Source organism: Gorilla gorilla, chromosome Y (assembly GCF_029281585.2).
Source record: "Gorilla gorilla gorilla isolate KB3781 chromosome Y, NHGRI_mGorGor1-v2.1_pri, whole genome shotgun sequence".
In the NCBI taxonomy this organism is placed as follows: Eukaryota; Metazoa; Chordata; class Mammalia; order Primates; family Hominidae; genus Gorilla; species Gorilla gorilla.
The window spans coordinates 43,792,786-43,812,744 of record NC_073248.2 but is presented as its reverse complement, the minus strand read 5'-3'; positions in this window follow the sequence as shown (position 1 = coordinate 43,812,744).

Here is a 19,959-nt window from a genome sequence, read left to right as displayed (position 1 = left end):
GTGGGGGGCCAAGTCAGGTGGAGTACTTGAGGTCAGGAGTTCAAATGTAGTCTGAACAACATGGAGATAACCTGTTTCTACTAAAAATGGAAAATTAGTCGGGCATGGAGGCGCATGCCTGTAATCCAAGCTACTCAGGAGGCTGAGGCAGGAGAATCACTTGAACCTGGGAGGCAGAAGTTGCAGTGAGCTGAGATTGTGCTATTGCACTCCAGCCTGGGCAATAAGAGTGAAACCATATCCCAGGAAAAAAAAAAAAAAAAAAGGAGTGTTTGTTACATTTACACACCACAGTTCTTTCTCCTTCCCAATACAGCATGGTGCATCTAGCAGTGGACTGCCCACTCCTGGCTTCAGAATGCTCAAAGACATGGTAGTGTACTTTGAATGACAGATTGGTTTGGCTGAGACCAAACGTAGTAAAAGAAAATGAATCTTGAGAAAAGGTTTGAGAGAACTTCAGAATTTCTAGGCCAACAAGTTTGTGTCAGACTCTCTCAGAACAAAGCCTCTAAGTAAAAACTGTGACCAGTGATTATTTTAAATGGCCAAGTTTAATGGACATATATAATGTAATATAACATAATCAGCCAAAAATTACAATATATACAAAGTATTAGGGTAATATGGAAAAATAATAAAAAAACAAGATAAATATCCAGAAATCTACCCTAAAGAAATAGAGAAGTATAAATTACCTAAAAAATTTTAAAATAATTATCTAAATGGTGCTGAGTGAGCAAAATGTGAGCACAGACAATGAAATAAAATCAGGAAAATGAGAACATACACAATAACATAAAAATTATTAGAGAACAAATTATGAAGTTGAAGAATATAAAAAGAAAAAATGCCTGAGAAATTATCAACCTTAAGAAAAAAACATAAAAATTAAAATGTTCAACAAATTTTAACTAAGATAAACACAAAAAGATTCATAATGAGAAAAATTATAAGCAAAGTTTTGAAAGTCACAGACTAGTAGATAATCTTGAAAGCTAAAAAAGAAAAGCTATGTGTCATTTATATGGGTTCTTCTGTCAGATAATCAGTGAATCTACCTGCAGGAATCTTGCTGGCCAGAAGGGACATGGGTAATATTGTCAATGTGCTGAAAGAACAAAAAATTTTAAGCATTAATACTATATCCAGATACACTATTTATCAAAATGAAGAAAAAGTAAAGTCTTTTCATGATGACCACATACTGCAACAGCATATCACCACTAGGACTGCACTACAAGAAATGCTAAAGAGAGATTTTCTCATGAAAAATAAAGTCATGCTAAATAGCATTGCGAAATTAGACGAAAGTACATAACTCTTTGGAAAAGAAACATGCAAGCACAAAAATAAAATTCTGATGAATTCAAATGATGCTTCATAAAACATGTAATTATGTAATATAATTAAAAAACAAAAGACTAAAAATATGCAAAAACATTTGTTAATAATATATAATATAAAAAGATATTAGTGACATCAATAATATATTAAGTTGAGGCAGATGGAAAGAGAAAGAATGTTCGAATGCAATTAAAATTAATTTGTTGCTGGCTGGGCATGGTGGCTCATGCCTGTAATCACAGCACTTTAGGAGGCTGAGACGGGAGAATCATGAAGTCAGGAGATTGACACCAGCCTGGTCAACATGGTGAAACCCCCCATCTCTACTAAAAATACAAAAAATTAGCTGGGCATGGTGGTGGTCCCCTGTAATCCCAGCCCCTGGGGAGTCTGAGGCAGGAGAATCATTTGAACTCAGGAAGCAGAGGTTTCTGTGAGCTGAGATTGCACCATTGCACTCCAACCTGAGCGACAGTGTCAGAATCCATCTCAAAAGAAAAAAAAATGTTTTATGCAATCCCCATGGTAACTGCAAGAAAAACATTTACAGAGATACACACACACACACACAAATACATTAAAGCATGACGCTATAAAAATCAACACAGAAGGGAAGATTGAAAGGAGTGGGTAAAGGGGATCACATAGCTATGAAAATCAGAGAAAACAATGACAAAATTAAGTTCTTCAATTTCAAAAAGATATCTTAATATTTATGAACTAAACTTTTCAATCAAAACATGTAAATTGAATAGAGGGATTAATCAACAACAACAACTTTATCCTCTCCATAAGTGACTCACTTTAGATCTAATGTCAAAACTAGACTGAAAGTAGTAAGATCAAAATCGACTTTTGATGTAAATTGAAATCCTATGAGAGCAGTGCTGGTCACAGCTGTGTTAGGCAAAATATATTTTAGTCATAGCTCATAAAACAAACTTTAAGTAGGCTGGGCATGGTGGCTCATGCCTGTAATCCCAACACTTTGAAAGGCCAGTGTGGGTGGATCACAAGGTCAGGAGATGGAAACCATCCTGGCTAACACGGTGAAACCCTATCTCTACTAAAAATACAAAAACGTAGCTAGGAATGGTGGTGGGCACCCGTAGTCCCAGCTACTCAAGAGGTGAGGCAGGAGAATGGTGTGAACCCACGAGGCGGAGCTTGCAGTGAGCTGAGATCGTACCACTGCACTCCAGCCTGGGCGGCAGAGGGAGACTCCTGCTCAAAAATAAAAATAAACTTTTAGTCTAAACTGTCACAGGAGACAAAGAAGAGCATTAAATAATAATAAAAGGGCTCATTCATTTAGAACTTATGAAATTTTATTATATATTTGTGTGTGTATGTATATATACATAAATTTTTCACACCAGTCTTTCCAAATGTACAAAGTAAACATTGAAATAATTATTACAATAGACAAAAAAAATAATGGTAGAATACTTTAATTCAAACTTTTAATAATGAATAGTAAAGCTAGCCTAAATATTAATAAGTAAACAGAAATTTTGAAAACTCTAGAGAAAAATTAGATCTAATGAGAATATACAGAATCCACAACAACAGAAGAACACAATTTTCTCAATAGTTTATAAAACATTCTCCTAGATACAAAACCTATTAGGCCACAAAACAAGACTTAACAATTTTTTAAGAATAGAAATCTTAAAGACTATTATTTCTGATCAAAATGGAATAAAACTAGAAATTGATAACACAAGAAAACAAAAATATCAGCACATATGGAAATTAAACCACTCACTTTTGAGCATGCTTGTGTTCAAGGGTTGTAAGGCTTAATATTGTGAAAATGTTCATACTTCCTAGTGAACTACAGATTCAATGCAATCCCTTTTAAATTAATTTTTTTTTTTTTAGAAATAGAAAAAGTAACCAACAATTATATGGAATCTCAGGGACAAAAAAAGAGCCCAAAAATGTTTAAAAAAAGAAACAATGTTATTGATGTCACCTTTTCTGATTTCGAAGCACATTACAAAGCTACAGTAATAAAAACAGTTTGGTTCTGGCATAAAGACAGACAAGTTTTCCAATAAAACACAATGTAGCACAGATGAAAACCTTGCACATATGGGCAAATAGTTAATGGAACACCTATATTCATTGAAGCATTATTCACAAAGGCCAATATTTGAAAGCAAAACAAACTTTCTTCACCAAATAAATGAATAAATACAATTTGTCATATAAAAGTAATGGAAAACTACTCAGCCTTTAAAAGCAGAAAATCTTGTAACATCTACAATAAAGATAAACCTGAAACACATGATGCTAACTAAACTTATCAGCAATAAAACAGATACTTTATGATTCCACTTACATGTAATATCAAAAGTATTGAAACTCTTAAAAACAGAAAATGGAATCGTTTTCATCAGGAGCCTGGTAGTAGAAAAAAACATGGGTATTATTAATTTATATTGAGTTTTAGTTCTGCAACAGAAAAAAAGTTTTACAGATATGTTTCATAACAATGTAAATACACTTAACATGGCTAAACTGTATAAGAAAAAATATTTAAGATTCTCAATTTTATGTTACATATTTTTACCACAATTAAAATTAACAATCACACCTGAGGGCAGGTGGCTCAGGCCTGTAATCCCAACACTCTGGGAGGCCAAGATGTTCAGATAACTTGAGATTAAGAATTCAAGACAAGCCTGGCCCCATTTCTACTAAAAATACAAAACGTAGCCAGGCATGGTTGTCCATGTCTTTAATCCCAGCTATTCAGGAGGCTGAAGCAGGAGAACTGCCTTAACCTGGGAGGTGGAGGTTGCAGTGAGCCGAGATTGTGCCACTGCACTTTGGGTGACAGAGCAAGACTCTGTCTTAAAAATAAATAAGACATCTAACCTACCTTCAAACCACAAAACAGTTTCTTTCACATTAAGATTTTATAAGATAAAGATGTTGAAATTAAGACAATCTCCATGAATACTCACCTAGATAGAATCAATTATTGGCCACCAGCCAAGAAGAAAAATATACAAATCATAAACAAAATAGGTGTAACGTTTATACAAGGAAACAAACACTTAGATAATGACATTGAAAAAGGAAGTAGGGCTGATTCATAGCTGACTTTTGCCTCACACTGTATTAAGATGTACAGAGTTGACAATTGTCATACAAAATTATAATATGTAAAACTAAGAACAGTAAACTGATGTAAGGTGGCCTACCCTAAAAAATGAAACAAACAGATACAAAATTGCAAACAAAGTTAAAATTAACATTAACCCCCAAAATTCTGATTTGAATACTGCAATTCAAAACTATAATAAATAGGTAGAAGCTAGAAACACAATTGATGTGAGGCAGCCTACTCTGAAAAATACAGAAATATAAAATACAAAACTTAATGAAGAGCAACTTTAACCCATAAAATTCTCAATAAACAGAGAAAAAATTCTAAATAACTACAATTTTCAACTCTAACTGTGCATCCACGAAAACCATGAATTTTGAATTGTTTGACAAAGTTAAGGCAACAACATTTCAAAGAAAACATATTATAATTATTCATAAAGCTTTGATGAGAAAGTTTTTAAAAATAAGCATTTAAGTAATACTAGAGAAACTTCTAAATTATGCTACTGATACATTGATATATTGCTGCTTTGTTTTTCCATTTATTTTTTATTTTTTATTTTTTTTGAGATGGAGTTTTACTCTTGTTTCCCAGGCTGGAGGGCAATGACACGATCTCAGCTCACCACAACCTCCGCCTCCCAGGTTCAAGCTATTCTCCTGCCTCAGCCTCCTGAGTAGCTGGAATTAGAGGCATGTGCCAACACGCTCAGCTAATTTTGTATTTTTAGTAGAGACGGAGTTTCTCCATGTTGGTCAGGCTGCTTGTCTCAAACTTCTGACCTCAGATGATCCGCACGGCTTGGCCTCCCAAAGTGCTGGGATTACAGGCATTAGCCACCATGCCCGGCCCATTGCTGCTTGTCTTACAAAGTGGTGAGGCTGTAATCTAGCCTTTAGAAGAAAAGTCTTACATTTCTAAATACAATAACTATATATATTTTAAATACAGTATACAAATTGATATATAAAGTAATATTGGGAATAAGTTGTTCTACAATTCAGGTAAAAATTGAGGAAACTGGAAGAAAATGCTACTAATCACATTGTTCCTAAAGTCGATGAAACATACAAGACAAATATTTTAATAAATTATATAATTTATATATAACATATACATTTGAGAATGTTGTATTATTTTATTTACGTATTTATTTTTTGAGGTGGAGTCTCACTCTGCTGCCCAGGCTGTTGGGCAGTGGAAGGATCTTGGCTCACTGCAACCACTTGAAACTCTGTCTCCCAGTTTCAAGTGGTTCTCTTTCCTCAGCCTCCCGAGTAACTATGATTACAGGTGCATGCCACCACACCTGTCTAATTGTTGTGCTTTTAGTAGAGTTGGAGTTTCACTATGTTAGCCAGGCTGGTCTCAAACTCCTGGCTTCATGATCTGCTGACCTCTGCCTCCCAAAGTGCTGGGATTACATGTGTGAGCCACCATGCCAGGCCTTGAACATACTATTGTAGAACTTCTGAAACTAAGATTACAGACAAATTACAGACATATGACAATTCAGGAAGTGAAAACGCTGTCATGATACTCTTGATGTTAAAGAAGACAGAATCACAAAATACTAAGTGAGAAGTAAGGTAATAATTGGAAATTCAATGTATGTACAGCAATGTTCTAATTTCCCCTATGGGAAAAGTTTTTGTAAGGAATCCATAAAATGAGTACATACAATAAACCACCCTACAATAGACACTGTTGGCATATAGAGTTTAAATTTTTAAGATTAGGTCTTGATAAGAAAAAATAATTCTCCATAAAATATTTTTTTTATATTTAACAAGATACTTTTGCACATAAAGATTTTCCATCAAATTTTTTGTGGAATTATGTTTTAAACCTTCATAGGATATGAAATTATAAAGCAGAAAACATGTGTCTTCTCTCTCTGGTGTTCCTGAAATTTCTTTTTTTTTATTGTATAATCCCATTTATATGAAATATCCAGAATATGCAAATCCATAGAGACAGAAAGCAGACTGGTAACTGCAAAGGGATGAGGAGGAAAGAATAGAGAGTGACTGCTAAAGGGTATAGGATTTCCCTTTATCATCACTGCTTTCCCCACAGTGGTGACAGTCATAACCTTGTTAATAAGCTGAAAACCAATGGATTGTATATTTCATTTATGTTTGTTTTTAGATTTGAAGGTCTCACTATGTTGTCTAGGCTGTTCTTGAACTCCTGCCTCAAGCAATTCTCCACCTCAGCCTCCCCAGCTACTGGGATTACAGGCATAAGCCACCATATCTAGTTCTGATTATACACTTCAAAATTGTATATTTTATTGTATGATATGTATATCTCAGCTAAAAAAAAAAGAACAGGGAGTTCTGTACTGATATGATATAATCTCCAAATATATTAAGTAAAAAAAGAGAGGTACAGAATAGTGTGTGCAATATACTACTATATTCTTAAAAAAATTGTACACACATATGTATACACTGTCCAGGCATAAAGCCTCTCAAAAGACATATGGGAAACCAGTAACATTATTTCCTGAAGTGAAGGATCCTAGAGCGCCTGTGGATATTGTGGTCTGGAAGGGAGACCTAACTTTTCAACATGCTCTTTTGTACCTTTTAAATTTTGTATAGAGTACAACACTTCCCTTATTCTCTAATTTGAAGAAAGAAAAAAGGAATACTCTGATGCTTTCTCTTTAGTCTTTAGTTTTATTTTAAGAGATCATCTGCTTTTTTTCTGTAATAAACTTAAAACATATCCACCCATTTTGTCAGATTATTTATTTCTTAGCAATTTGTTTGAAACTTACAGTTTTTGTCTCAATCCTTAGTAATACTATAGTCATCATATTTCACATGTTTAGGTTTCTCATGGAGAAAAAGAAACACAGGCATACACCTCTATACTATCCACCTGCTAGTCCTGCAACATGATTTCAGTAAAGTGTTACTGATACTTGAACAATTTCTATGATGTCGGCAAAGTAATATCAACAAGAGTGATTGTAAAGTAGCTGGCCTTATAAGTCAAGAGTTATGATATTTGATCCACTGTTCAATCCATTTCTAGATCTGATCTAGATTATTTTCCTTTTTATTTATATTTATTTATTTATTTATTTATTTGTTTGTTTATTTATTTATTTATTTATTTTGAGATGGAGCCTTGCTCTGTCACCCAGACTGGAGTGCAGTGGTGTGATCTCAGCTCACTGCAAGCTACACATCCCAGGTTCACGCCATTCTTCTGCCTCAGCCTCCTGAGAAGCTAGGACTGCAGGCACCCACCACCATGCCCCGGCTAACTTTTTTTTTTTTGTATTTTTACTAGAGATGGGGTTACACCGTGTTAGCCAGGATAGTCTTGATCTCTTGACCTCGTGATCCACCCACCTCGGCCTCCCAAACTGCTGGGATTACAGGCGTGAGTCACTGCACCCAGCCAATCTGATCTACATTATTTTCTAGCTCCTCTGGTATATTGTTGGGCAACTGATGTACGATTTCTTCCTTGTGGGATGTTGTGGCTTCTTCATAAAGAACTTGAATAATCTCACACTGAATATTGTCATTAGAGTCTTCTTATTATAGCTCCTTGTTTCAAGTCTTTCATACAATGCGTTGGTATCTGTCCTCAGCAAAAAAAACTATATGAAACCAGCCTTTAGGGAACAAATCACAACCGCGGTATTCAACAATAACTCCACGTTCTGTCATTTGGTTATCTAACTCATCAACTACTCTGTCTTCATCTAAAATGGGACAATCATACTCTTCATCATAGCCATCATACTATTGCTCTTCTCAAGGTAAATCACCCACATCAATGTATTTCAGTCCTGATATTGATGCAAGTTCTTTGCCAAGTGTGGTTTTTCCAACCCCTGGTGTACCGGTGAGCAGGATGTTCACAAGCAATGATGGCTTGCCGCGATGACTCTGAGCGCCTTGCTCACACGACCTTTGCACTACTGTTCTTGGAATTTCTAAACCAATTCTCAATGCCTCCACAACTCCCTTCACACACTTTTGACTTGAGGCACCACATATTTATTAAAAAATTGCATAACGTAGAGGTCTCCAGAAATGTGCATAGATTTCCCCAGATTCCCAAAATTAATGAACACTAGTCAGACCATGTAGGTTCTTACAGATTCTGGGAGGACTTTGGTTTTCAGTATGAATGCACTGGAAGATTCTGGGAGGGAGAAAAGAAGCCATAGAAGATTGAAGAGCATAGTAAGCATGGGACAGGAACATGTTTCTCCGTGACAGCAAGAAAAATAAAATTAGGCTTTTCTAAAACAATTTCCATTGGAACAGAGATGACCAAACCGTATTTAAACTCTGTCTTTCTCTGTGACCTTTGGACCTCTCCCATGTGTTACCTGCTCATTTATTTTCACCTTGCTTTGTATATGGCTGTTGCCTCCTCTCTTTTCACACTGCAGGAATTTTTTCTTTGCTACAGACTCTCCACCAGAGTTTCTTTTTTTTTTTTTTTCCCTGCAATAGTAATTGGGCTCACCAGAAAATGCCCCACTTTCAGCATCTTCCTCAGGAGAGAATTAACGCTGTAGAGTATGTGTTGAAATGTTTGTCTTTTTGAGATATTGCCTAATGACTAGATTCTGTCTTTCATGACATGGAGTGCTGAAGGACATGATGGACTCATACAGATGACAGTTGTGTCTGATGACAAGGAAGAAAATCGCAGCACTAGAGAAACTGCAATACCACCGACAGTCAACTGGGGAAGAAAATAGATAATCAATCTAAAAACAATGAAACAAATTCTCTTTAACTGAGAAATACACAACGATCCAGAGAAGACATATCTGAGAATGCATCTGTGAAGCACCCAGAATCAATAGCCTGGCTGATTGCTGTCAATATCACCCTTTACTAAGCCAGTTTTGTTGTTGTTGTTGTTGTTGTTGTTATTGTTGTTTTCTTGAGAAAGAGTTTTGCTTTGTCGCCCAGGCTGGAGTGCAGTGGAGTGATCTCAGCTCACTGCAACCTCCATCTGCCGGGTTCAAGTGATTCTCTTGTCTCAGTCTCCTGAGTGGCTGGGACGAGAGGTGCACACCACAACGCCCAGCTAATTTTTTTTGTATTTTCAGTACAGACGGGCTTTGCTATGTTAGCCAGGCTGGTCTCAAACTCCTGGCCTCCAGTAATCTGCCCATCTCAGCTGCCCAAAGTTCTGGGATTACAGGCATGAGCTGCCGTGCCCAGCCGTGCCAGGCTTTAAATACTAGATTTGATGGATATTTTATAATTTTCCAGATCTTATAAAAAAATTACAAGGCATACGGACAAGGTGGAAAATATACTTCACTGGAAGAAACAGAATAAATATCCAGAAGTTGAATCTTAAGAAATGAAGATTTTTTCATATCTGATAAAGAATTAAAAATAATTAAGCATTCTCAGTGAACAGAAATGAAACAAAAATAGAAAATTGAATAACATTTAAAAATAATAAATGACCGAAATGGGATATCAACAAAGAGATGAAACCTTTTTTCTAAAAACCCAACAGAAATTGTGGCATTGATGGATCCAATAACTGGCATTTACAAATTCACTGCAGAGACACAACAGCAAACAATGGAGCAAAAAAAGAACCAGGAAATTAAATATATATTATTCACAAATATTTAGGCCTGGAAACTAACTTTTGAAAAAAATGGAAGAAATAAGGGTTAAATATGAGACTTACTGGACACTATCAAGTAGACCAATATATTCAGAGAAAGAGTCTTATAGAAAGAATATGGGAAGAAAATGACATAAATGTTATCTGGGAGAAAAACAGGGCATGCTGAAACCTTACACATATCAGCGATGAAACAAAAAATCCTAACAACCAAGAATAATTGACCTGGAAAAAACTGTACTTTGAAAATTAGGAAAAAATAAATCCTTTCAAGGTTTAAAATAAAAAAATCTAAGGTTGCTTACTACTAGAATAACCCTAGAAAAAAATGCAAAAGACAGTCAATTATGTTGAAACATTAAATGATGCTGGACAGCATCATAAAATGATATGAAAATGTAAAGCTCTCTGTTAATATAAATATATACACAGATATAAAATTTGCTATTGTTATAATAATGGTGCATAAAATTCTTAAATCTCTGTGAAAATGCATAAAATATATAGAGATATAATTTGTAACATTAATAATAGAGAGGGGGAAGTAAAAATGTATATATTTTGTATGCTGTTAACTTGAAGTTGAAGGCAAAAGCTGTTTGCCCTGGGGACCTTGGCACTGGGCAAGGGATGAGGCAAAGCTGCCATTTTGTCTCCCTTAGTTCTCCCACCTCCTCCTACTCTGAATAGGGATTTTTCTTGGTCTGCAGGAATAGTCAGTGTGGCCAGGCTCTGTTCTGCACACACAGACAGCTGTAGGTAGGTGTGGCATGTATAGAGGGGGCCTGGGATTCTAAAAATAATTAAATATGCAAAAAGTGGAAAGCTGAATTTTGGGCATGATTCTCAGGGCTTTGGGCTGGGGAAACAGGAAGTCCTTGCTTCCAACCATGTGGTTTCTCATCAGAGTTGTTGAGGCCTTCTCCCTGCAGTTGTCCCTTAAGGAGATGTTGCAGGAGATTTAGCCGGTGCTGATGGTCCATGAAGAAATGTGTCACTCACTGCACCTGGTTAGCAACATGCCAAACCACTTCCCAGGGCGACAAAACAGTGAGGAGCTGCAGGAGGGCTCAGGGCTGTGTATGAGGGAAGGCTGGTTTGGAAGTTGGGTAGACGGCCTTGGGGAGGGCCCCAAAAAGAAGGGCCAGGCAGCACTTCCCCAGTCCTCGGAGGTCTTTGTGTCACAGATAAGCATGTGAATGTATGAACAGAGTTGTAATTCTAAAAAATTCAGGCAGTACAAAGCCAGGCTTGATATCAGCCCAATCAAATTCTATAAAAATAAATGATGTCTTAGAAAAAAAAAAACTTAAAAAGCTCCACAGTATTTGAGTGGGGAAATCTGTCCAGTGTAGCACCAACTGGTGTGGTGAGATTCACCTGGTTGTAAAGCAGACTCTCTCATGTATTCATGTTCCCTGGGGAAAAGCCACTTATGTTCCCAGGGTCTACCTGCTTGCTAAGAGCAATTGTGGGAAAGAATTGTAGCTCAATGGTGCCCATAGTTGATCACAGGAACTTTCCTCTTTCCCAAAGCAGTCACCATTAAACTTCAGTGAAACACACACTGGAAGACCATCTGAAGTAGGAGGTCCTGGGGAGTCCTCAGCACACCCCTTCATGAGGGCTGCCCAAAAAGGCAGCTCTAAACACTCCTTCAACCCAAGACACTAGTGCAGAAAAAGCAGTTAGCCCTGTCGGCTCAAGACCCACGTGTGCTTCAGAGGCATTTGGCAGAAGATTCTTTGTAAGAAATGATCCCTGCCTACTAGCAGACAGGAGTGTGTGTTTGTGTGAGTGTGTGTGTGTTGAAATTAGAACCCCACCTTATGTGTTCATTATGGAATTTGAAAATGGAAGCCTAAAGTTGAAAATTAAAATCACCCATGAAAGCATCTTGCAAACTATTTTCTGTGCTAGATGCGATGTTTTAGGATACAAGGCCCTGGTAACATCCTACTTACCTCTCCCTGAAAGAGCTACACACACTACTCAAGGCCTGCTTCCACATGAACCACGTCCTAGAGCAGCTTAAGAGCCTGAACCCATCTGCTGCCTTCAGCAGGGCTGACTAAAGCTGCTTGTTCTTCCCAAGCATATTCTCCAATGACCTGAGAGGTGGAGGAGACATTGGGGTCAGGATTGAAAAGAGGGAAGGGGAGCATGGAAGCCAGAGGCTGAGGACCAGGTTTTCCCACCTGGAGGGGTCTGGCCTAGAAGCACTCAAACCAGGGTCAAATTTAGGTGGAGACAGCTGGCCTTGGGTTGCCCTGTGCTGACCACCAGCCTCGAGTTCCTCAAACAGTAGGAAGTGAAAGAATGGCTTGGAGATGAGCCTCATTGACTGTTTGCCACCTGAATACATCTTGCCAGGGTCCCAAGAGGGACCATTGTGTCTCTGGAACCATGACTGGAAGGTGGAACTCCCAAAGGGGGCAAAGAAGAGGGTCCTTGGTGAAGTGAGGAGCTTATTTCTACTTGACCATTCCTGAAGGGCTTTAGTGACTAAAAGTGCCCAGCATGAGCAGCTGGAACCCATTTCCTAGAAACTGCAAGATGCAAGGGGACCTCATGTACCTCTTTGTAATTACAGACAAGGACCAGAAGGGCCCCATCACTGCATCCACATGGGACTTTTACTGGATCCAGTAAGTCCCTGCCAGCTCCCCACAGGCTCCTGGTATGTCACTTGTTCTGGGCCTGTGGACAGACAACCAGGGCACTTGCTCAGTGCCCACTTCCTCCTTGTAGGCCTACAGCCTATTGCTCAACCCCAAGCTCACCAGCCTTTGATTCCTAAGCCATTCGCCACTGGAGCTGCTCAAGTACCATAGCCTGAACTTCACAAAACACTTTGTCATGCCATGAAAGAAAAGGTAAGGCTGCCGGGCATGGTGGCTCATGCCTGTAATCCCAACACTTTGGAAGGCCGAGGAGGGCAGATCATGAGGTCAGGAGTTTGAGAGCAGCCTGGCCAATATGGTGAAACTCCATCTCTACTAAAAATGCAAAAAATGGCTGGCCATGGTGATGCATGCCTGTAGACACAGGTGCTTGGAGACTGAGGCAGGAGAATTCCTTGAACCTGGGAGGTGAAGGTTGCAGTGAGCTGAGATCACATTGATTCACTCCAGTCTGGGTGACAGAGTGAGACTTCTTCTCAAAAAATAAAATAAAATAAAATAAAGTAAAATAAAATAAGTCACTGTTTCATCTCCCCCTGACTTGTGTCATGTTACAGGGGCTTATTGGATGAACCAGCCAGCCAAACTCAAGAGCTTCTGCCCAAACAATCTGTCCCCACTGCTTGAGTCCCCTCTAGGGAGCTGTCAGTGTGACAGGGGGCATCTCTGGAAGTGGTGGCCATTTGCTTCTATCTGACCTCAGGGCAGATTCTCAGGGCAAGAAGATCCTAGAGCAGATGGAAGTCTCAGAGAAGAAGCCTATGGCCAGGTTCTTGGCTCGGTCAGCTCTGTATCTCCCTCTCTCCTGTTTGTGCCATGGACTGTGTGCACACAGAGAATGCCTGCACCTTGAGGCTGAACTATGAGGAGAACCTTCCTGAACAGGGGCAGGCAGACTCATCCTGCCCTCAGTGGGAACCCCCTTCCTCTGGGTACTAGACAGAATTCTCTGCACTTTCCTGGAGGCTCCATGCTGGATCTGTTCATTTGGAAGTTTGAGGCTGTCCACAGGGAGGTAACAAAAGAGACTTCTCCTCCATCTGGAAAAAAAAAGAAAGAAAGAAAAGGTAGACTTCTCAGAGCAAGTTGTGGGGCACAAGCTGAGCCCTTGCTTCCCTCCCTGGTCCCTCTATGGTCCCAGGACTGAAACAAGGAGCTGCAGACAATGAGGGAACTGCTCTGCAAGAACAGCCTGAGTGGCTGCTTCAAGAAAGAACCACAGTGAAAGTGCCTACAGCCCCTAGTGACTGACTGGCAGCCTCAGGCCCACCTACCAGCTGCAGGCAGGTTTTCTTGCTGACAGAATGAAAGCAAGGAAAGCAGGAATGAGCCCAGCCCTCTCAGTCACCCTGAAGGCTGCCTGGGGTTCCCTGCAAGGCCTTCTAGCCTTCTGCTTCTTGGCAAACGACCCAAGCAGCTTTTTCTGGCCTTCGAGACTTTGATTCTCTGGAAGAAGACCCTACTTTTCACTAGCTTAGTGTCCAGGGCCAGCCAGCTCCCCACCTTCAGTAACAACCAATGGGCTCTCACCTGGGCACACACTGCCCAACTGGCCCTTCTAAGGCAGGAGCTCATTTGTCTTGCAGGTTCGGCTTGCTAGGGCTTAAAAGTTATCAGTGCTGTTATTAAGATAGAGAAATTAGGGGGAAAGAGTTGTCTTAAGAAATTTCCCCTAATCTTACCTTGGAGATCATCGGCACAGGTGACAGCTTAGGCAAGGCTGCTGAGGATGCTGGGGGAGAGGACCCAGCCTGTCCAGCCAGCTGGCCCTTGCCAGAGGTGCTCATGACCCATCCCCTGAGAGAAGCAGGCAGACATCCCAGCAAGGAGCTGGGGTGTATAGATCAGGGCAGCCCAGGCACACTGATTGTGGCTTGGAACTACCTCCCATCAAGAGGTGTCACCACAGCTGACCCTTGGAGCCAGGGGGTGATTTACAATATGTGCAAGGCAGTCAGCTCCATCAGCTGTACAGCCTTCAACACTCACTTCACCTTGGACATCTCACCAGAAAGCATTGAGGACTGGCCAATGCAGAAGCTCTGCAAAGTGAGATAGAGCATCGTGGGGTGGGGGATCTGGGGTCTGTCTGCTCATCTGAGAATTGCTTCCTGAGGGTGTGCTCTGCAACCAAACAGTGACTGAGTTCATGTTTGTCTGTTTATTTATCAGTTTTAAATATCCTAATATTTCATTTATAGTAGTTTCTGTCTTGTATTTGTGTATTGGTAAAAATTTTATTAGAAGAAAGAGGGCTTAAGACAACAATATTTTAGAAAGTCTTAAGGGGGCATAGACTTTCATGTCAAAACAGCTACTGTTGACCTCTTTTTGCTACCTTTGTGCAAAGTATACACAGAAAGTGCAGCCAGAGGTGATGAGGCCAAGTGTGTAGAGCAGAGCTACCTGGGCTTGCTTGCTGGTCGGCAGTCAGATGGACTCTGGCTGTGAGGTGGTGCCCACCTGGATCTACACCCCCCACCCCCTCTCCAGAGTAACCAACACAAGGCAGTGCAAATTAGTGGGTGAGTGATAGGCATCGGGCACTCCAGTACCATCTGGGAAGAATTGAATGTCATCTGGTCTGGGGCTGTGGGGGGGCAGGGGCTGTGGCTGCATTGGCTTGTTATGGCACCAACCACAGATGCATCTGCCCTGTGCGGCTTCTCCAGCAGTCAGCTGCCCATGGTCCTGAGCCTGTCATGCCATGCCTGCTACCTCACACTGCTTGTATTTGAAAAAAACATCCTGAGATGGTGCTGCTGGATGTGAGCACTGGCAAGAGGACAGCACCTTTGTCCTAGGGGATTAGGAGCTGACCAGATTGCTCCTGACTGCCTCTAGAACAAGTGGGGGCTGGTGCTGCAATTAACGATGTCTCCAAAAAGATACGTTTGCAATAGCTCAATGAATATTTGATGCAGAGGCCTACATGAAGACACATGAATGGAGTGTGTGGACCTCAGTTAGCAGCTGAGAAACAGGTGCCTCTCAGGCCTCATCTTCCAACAACTGTGGAACGTGCCCAAGCCGTGAGTGTATACACCTGGAGTGTATACATCTGGCTGCTGCTTTTGCTGCCACTATCCCCAGGCTCAATATGGCTTAAAATCTGGATTTTAAATAGCAAAGATAAGAGGCTTTTCTGTGCCCTGGAATAGGAAGCCAGAGATCTGTGTAGGGCTGGCACTGGGTGCACATTAGTTTTGTGACATGATGAGAGCTGCAGTGGTTTTGTTAATCGTGATAGGCCTGGGCTGGTTGCAGCTCTGAGTGATGGGGAGGGAGTCAGCAATGGTGGTCATGTAGACATCCATGTGCCCAACTCTGGCCTGCCTGCCCTCAGACATAGCAAGAGGCACCACCACAGGCCCTGACTTGCCTCCCTACTCCTTGCATGCCAGATGGGAATACCTGAAAGTTACAATCTGAATGTATTCTTCTCCCATTTTGACCTGAGCTGCCTAACACACAGTGTGTGTGGTGGGGTGAAGGGCCTGGGGGAAAGCACAGCTGGATCATGGATCCTGGTGGAAATTTAGAGATGAGGGAGTTGTTGTCACCTCTCTGTGGAGCCCAGCTCCCTACCTGATCCTTGCCACACAGCCCCATCTGCAGAGACCAGGTCTGGCAAGTTTGGGGATCCCTAAGGCCCTGGGCTACTCCCTGTCAGTCCTGTCTGTGCTCTTTCCCTTTCCTGCTGGCAGAGCCCAATATGGAGGAGGAGGTTGCCGCCCTCTGAGCTTGAGGGAGCTGTGTCTGACTGGGGCTTCTGTCTGGGGTTTTGCAAAGAGCTACTTTTGAATATGGCCTGTTCATATACCTTGTTTCAAAGGAAGTGAGGGTGAACTAGCAAGTGCAGCAACTCCACACTTGATAAATAACTTTTTCTTGTCTCTAAACCATCACATTTTCATTTCACATTGGAATAAGTAAGTGAAACCTGCCACACCAGCCTCGCCCGTGTGTTCTGTAACCCAGACTCATTTGGTTGTGAGGGCTGTTGTCAGTAATCTTATGAAAAGAAGAATATGTATAAATTAGATCAAAGGTAAAATTATGGTTATAATGTCATTTGTGTGGGTGATGAGAGGGTGGACTAACAGGCACTCAGTTGGAGTTTACTCACCTGTCGCTTACCGGACTCATGACTGTAGCTCTGGTGAACATCACCTGACATTGGTGACAGAAGAGAAAAGGCCAGTGTGAAGGCTAGGTGGGGGAGAGGTGCCAGGCTGTGGGGCTAGGTTTTAGAGTCATCTGGACACTCTTGGAGAGCTAATGAGATGGGAGGAAGGCAGTCCCCCAGGTGAACTTTACTACCGGAGCCTGTGGCTCATGGTGGTGGAGGTGTGTGGGGGTGTCCTGTCCCTATGAGAGGAAGAGTTTACAGCTTTTACAGCTGGTGGCTGATGCTCAGCAATCCCTCTGCAGAGCAGGCAGGTCATCAGCCATGTGTATAGCTGACTGTCTTTCGAAGTGTTTAGAGAGTGCTCTATGTCTTAGAAATTCCTTTCCCTTGGCCTTGTCCAGTGAACACGGCTCACATGGCTAACACCACTTCTTGAGATGCCTTCACCATGCAAAGCTGAGAATGGATTGGGTTTAGTTACCATTGTGCCTCCTCCTCACCTGAGAGGCCTATTTTCTTTGGTTGATTCCTTAAGTGTATTAGTGCTGTCAGTCACCTTTGGACAACTCAAATGACAAGCGGCTGTTGTTTCATAAAGAAAAAAAAAGAAAATGAAGGCTTTGAATGTGAAACCCTCATTTTCTCCTCTCCTTCTCTTAGGTGAAAGATTTTATTTTAAAAAAAAGAGTACATAGTCATATCCCAGCAGGTGTAGTGTGAGAACTGGTTTGTGCTAGGGTATGGTTTCAGTGTGGATGGGCAATTCTTCAAGATGGAAAACCAAGTCTCACTGAGTTGCTGGAGCCATACCCGCCTATCTCCACATCCCCCACCATGGGCTTTCACTTACCTCCCATGCTTGAATTTTTTAACGTACATATTGGTATATATATATATACACACACACATATATACACACATACACACACACATACATACACATACAGGTCTCAGTCTGTCACCCAAGCTGCAGTGCAGTGGCTGAATCATGGGACACTGCAGCCTCAAGCTCTTAGGCTCAAGTGTTGCTTCCATCTCAGCCTCTCAAGTAGCTAGGACTACAGGCAAGCAACGCTACACCCAGATAATTTGTAAATCTTTTTCTAGAGACTGAGCCAACTTATGTTGCCCAGACTGGTCTTGAACTTCCGGGATCAAGCAATCATCCCACCTTGGCCTCCCAAAGTGTTTAGATTGCAGGTGTGAGCTACCAAACTCAGCCAAAAATATGTTATTTAAAGAACCATTACAATCAAATTATGAGTTATGATTGCACCACTGCTCTCCAGCCTAGGCACCAGAGCAAGACCTTGTATCCAAAAACAAGCAAAATGAAACAAAAGAATACTTACAACCAAATTAAACTTTGAAGATTGTGTCATCTGTGTCCAGCCCTGCCCTCCAAGCTATCACAGTTAAATATAATGGTTATTAAGAAAACGGTTAGATATTAAGAAATTTCTATATGTCCTCCAGCTGAGAATGAGGTATTCTAAATGTGGCCCCAATATTTTCTCACCACTACCTTCAGAATCTAAACTAGCAAATCAAATCAGGACACCTGCAGAGGACAGTCGGTCATTTTCAGATAGAAAGAGAATTACCCCCTTTAATAAGAGTAATACAGTGATTTTCAAAAACAGAAGTCAGACTGAGATGCAGCACAGTCAGGGCACAATTACCCTGGAATAACCTCCTCACACAGTATGGTTGAGGAGGCTTTCTTAGATGAGCAAATTTGGGCAATATAATTCTTGCTTATTTATTCCCAGCCCTGGCTTCCCACCTGATTCCTAATGGCCACCTCATGATGTGGTCAGCAGTGGGGTGCAGTGTTGTGAGAGAGGGGCTCAGGGATGGGACAAGGGTCTTTCCTGCTTATCAAAATGCTTAAAAAGTTGTGAAAAATGTTTCCAAATGTTCTACTTCCTACCTTTAAATAGCTGCTAAGATGCATTATACAACAGACTCAGGAAAGGGAAAGAACAAGTGCATTTCAAGTCTCAGTTCACTTCTTAATTAGCTGTGATACTCTGGGCATGTGACTCCAACTATTTGAGCCTGTTTGCCTGTTCACCCAAGACAATCCTAAGCAAAAATGGCAAAGCTTGAGTCATCATGCTACCCAACTTCAAACTATACTACAAAGCTATAGCAGCCAAAACAACTATACAAAACAACAACTACTGGTACAAAACAGATATACAGACCAATGGAACAGAACAGACATCTCAGAAATAACACCACACATCTACAACCATCTGATCTTTAATAAACCTTACCAAAACAAGCAAAGGGGAAAAAAATCCCTATTTAACAAATGGTGCTGGAAAACCTGGCTAGCCATTTGCAGAATACAGAAACTGGATCCCTTCCTTACATCTTATACAAACATTAACTCAAGATGGATTAAAGATTTTTGTTTCACGGGTTATTTTTTGAGATGGAGTCTCACTTTGTTGTCCAGGCTGGAGTACAGTGGATTGATCTCGGCTCACTGAAACTCCATTTTCAAATAGAAAGGGAAATACCTTTCTAGCAATTCTCTTGCCTCAGCCTCCCAAGTAGCTGAGATTACAGGTGCCCACTACTACATCCAGCTAATTTTTTGTACTTTTAGTAGAAACGGAGTTTCACCATGTTGGCCAGGCTGGTCTCAAACTCCAGACCTTGTGATTTGCTTGCCTCAGCCTCCTACAGTGCTCAGGTTATAGGCGTGAACCACTGCACCTGGCTGGATTAAAGTCTTAAATGTAAAAACCCAAACCATAAAAACCCTGGAAGAAAACCTAGGCAATACCATTCAGGACATAGGCATGGACAAAGACTTCATCACTAAAACACCGAAAGCAACTGCAACAAAGAAAAATTGACAAATGAGATCTAATTAAACTAAAGAGCTTCTGCACTGCAAAAGAAGCTGTCATCAGAGTGAACAGGCAGCCTACAGAATGGGAGAAAATTTTTGCAATCTATCCATCTGACAAAGGTCTAATATCCAGAATCTAGAAGGAACATAAATTCACAACAAC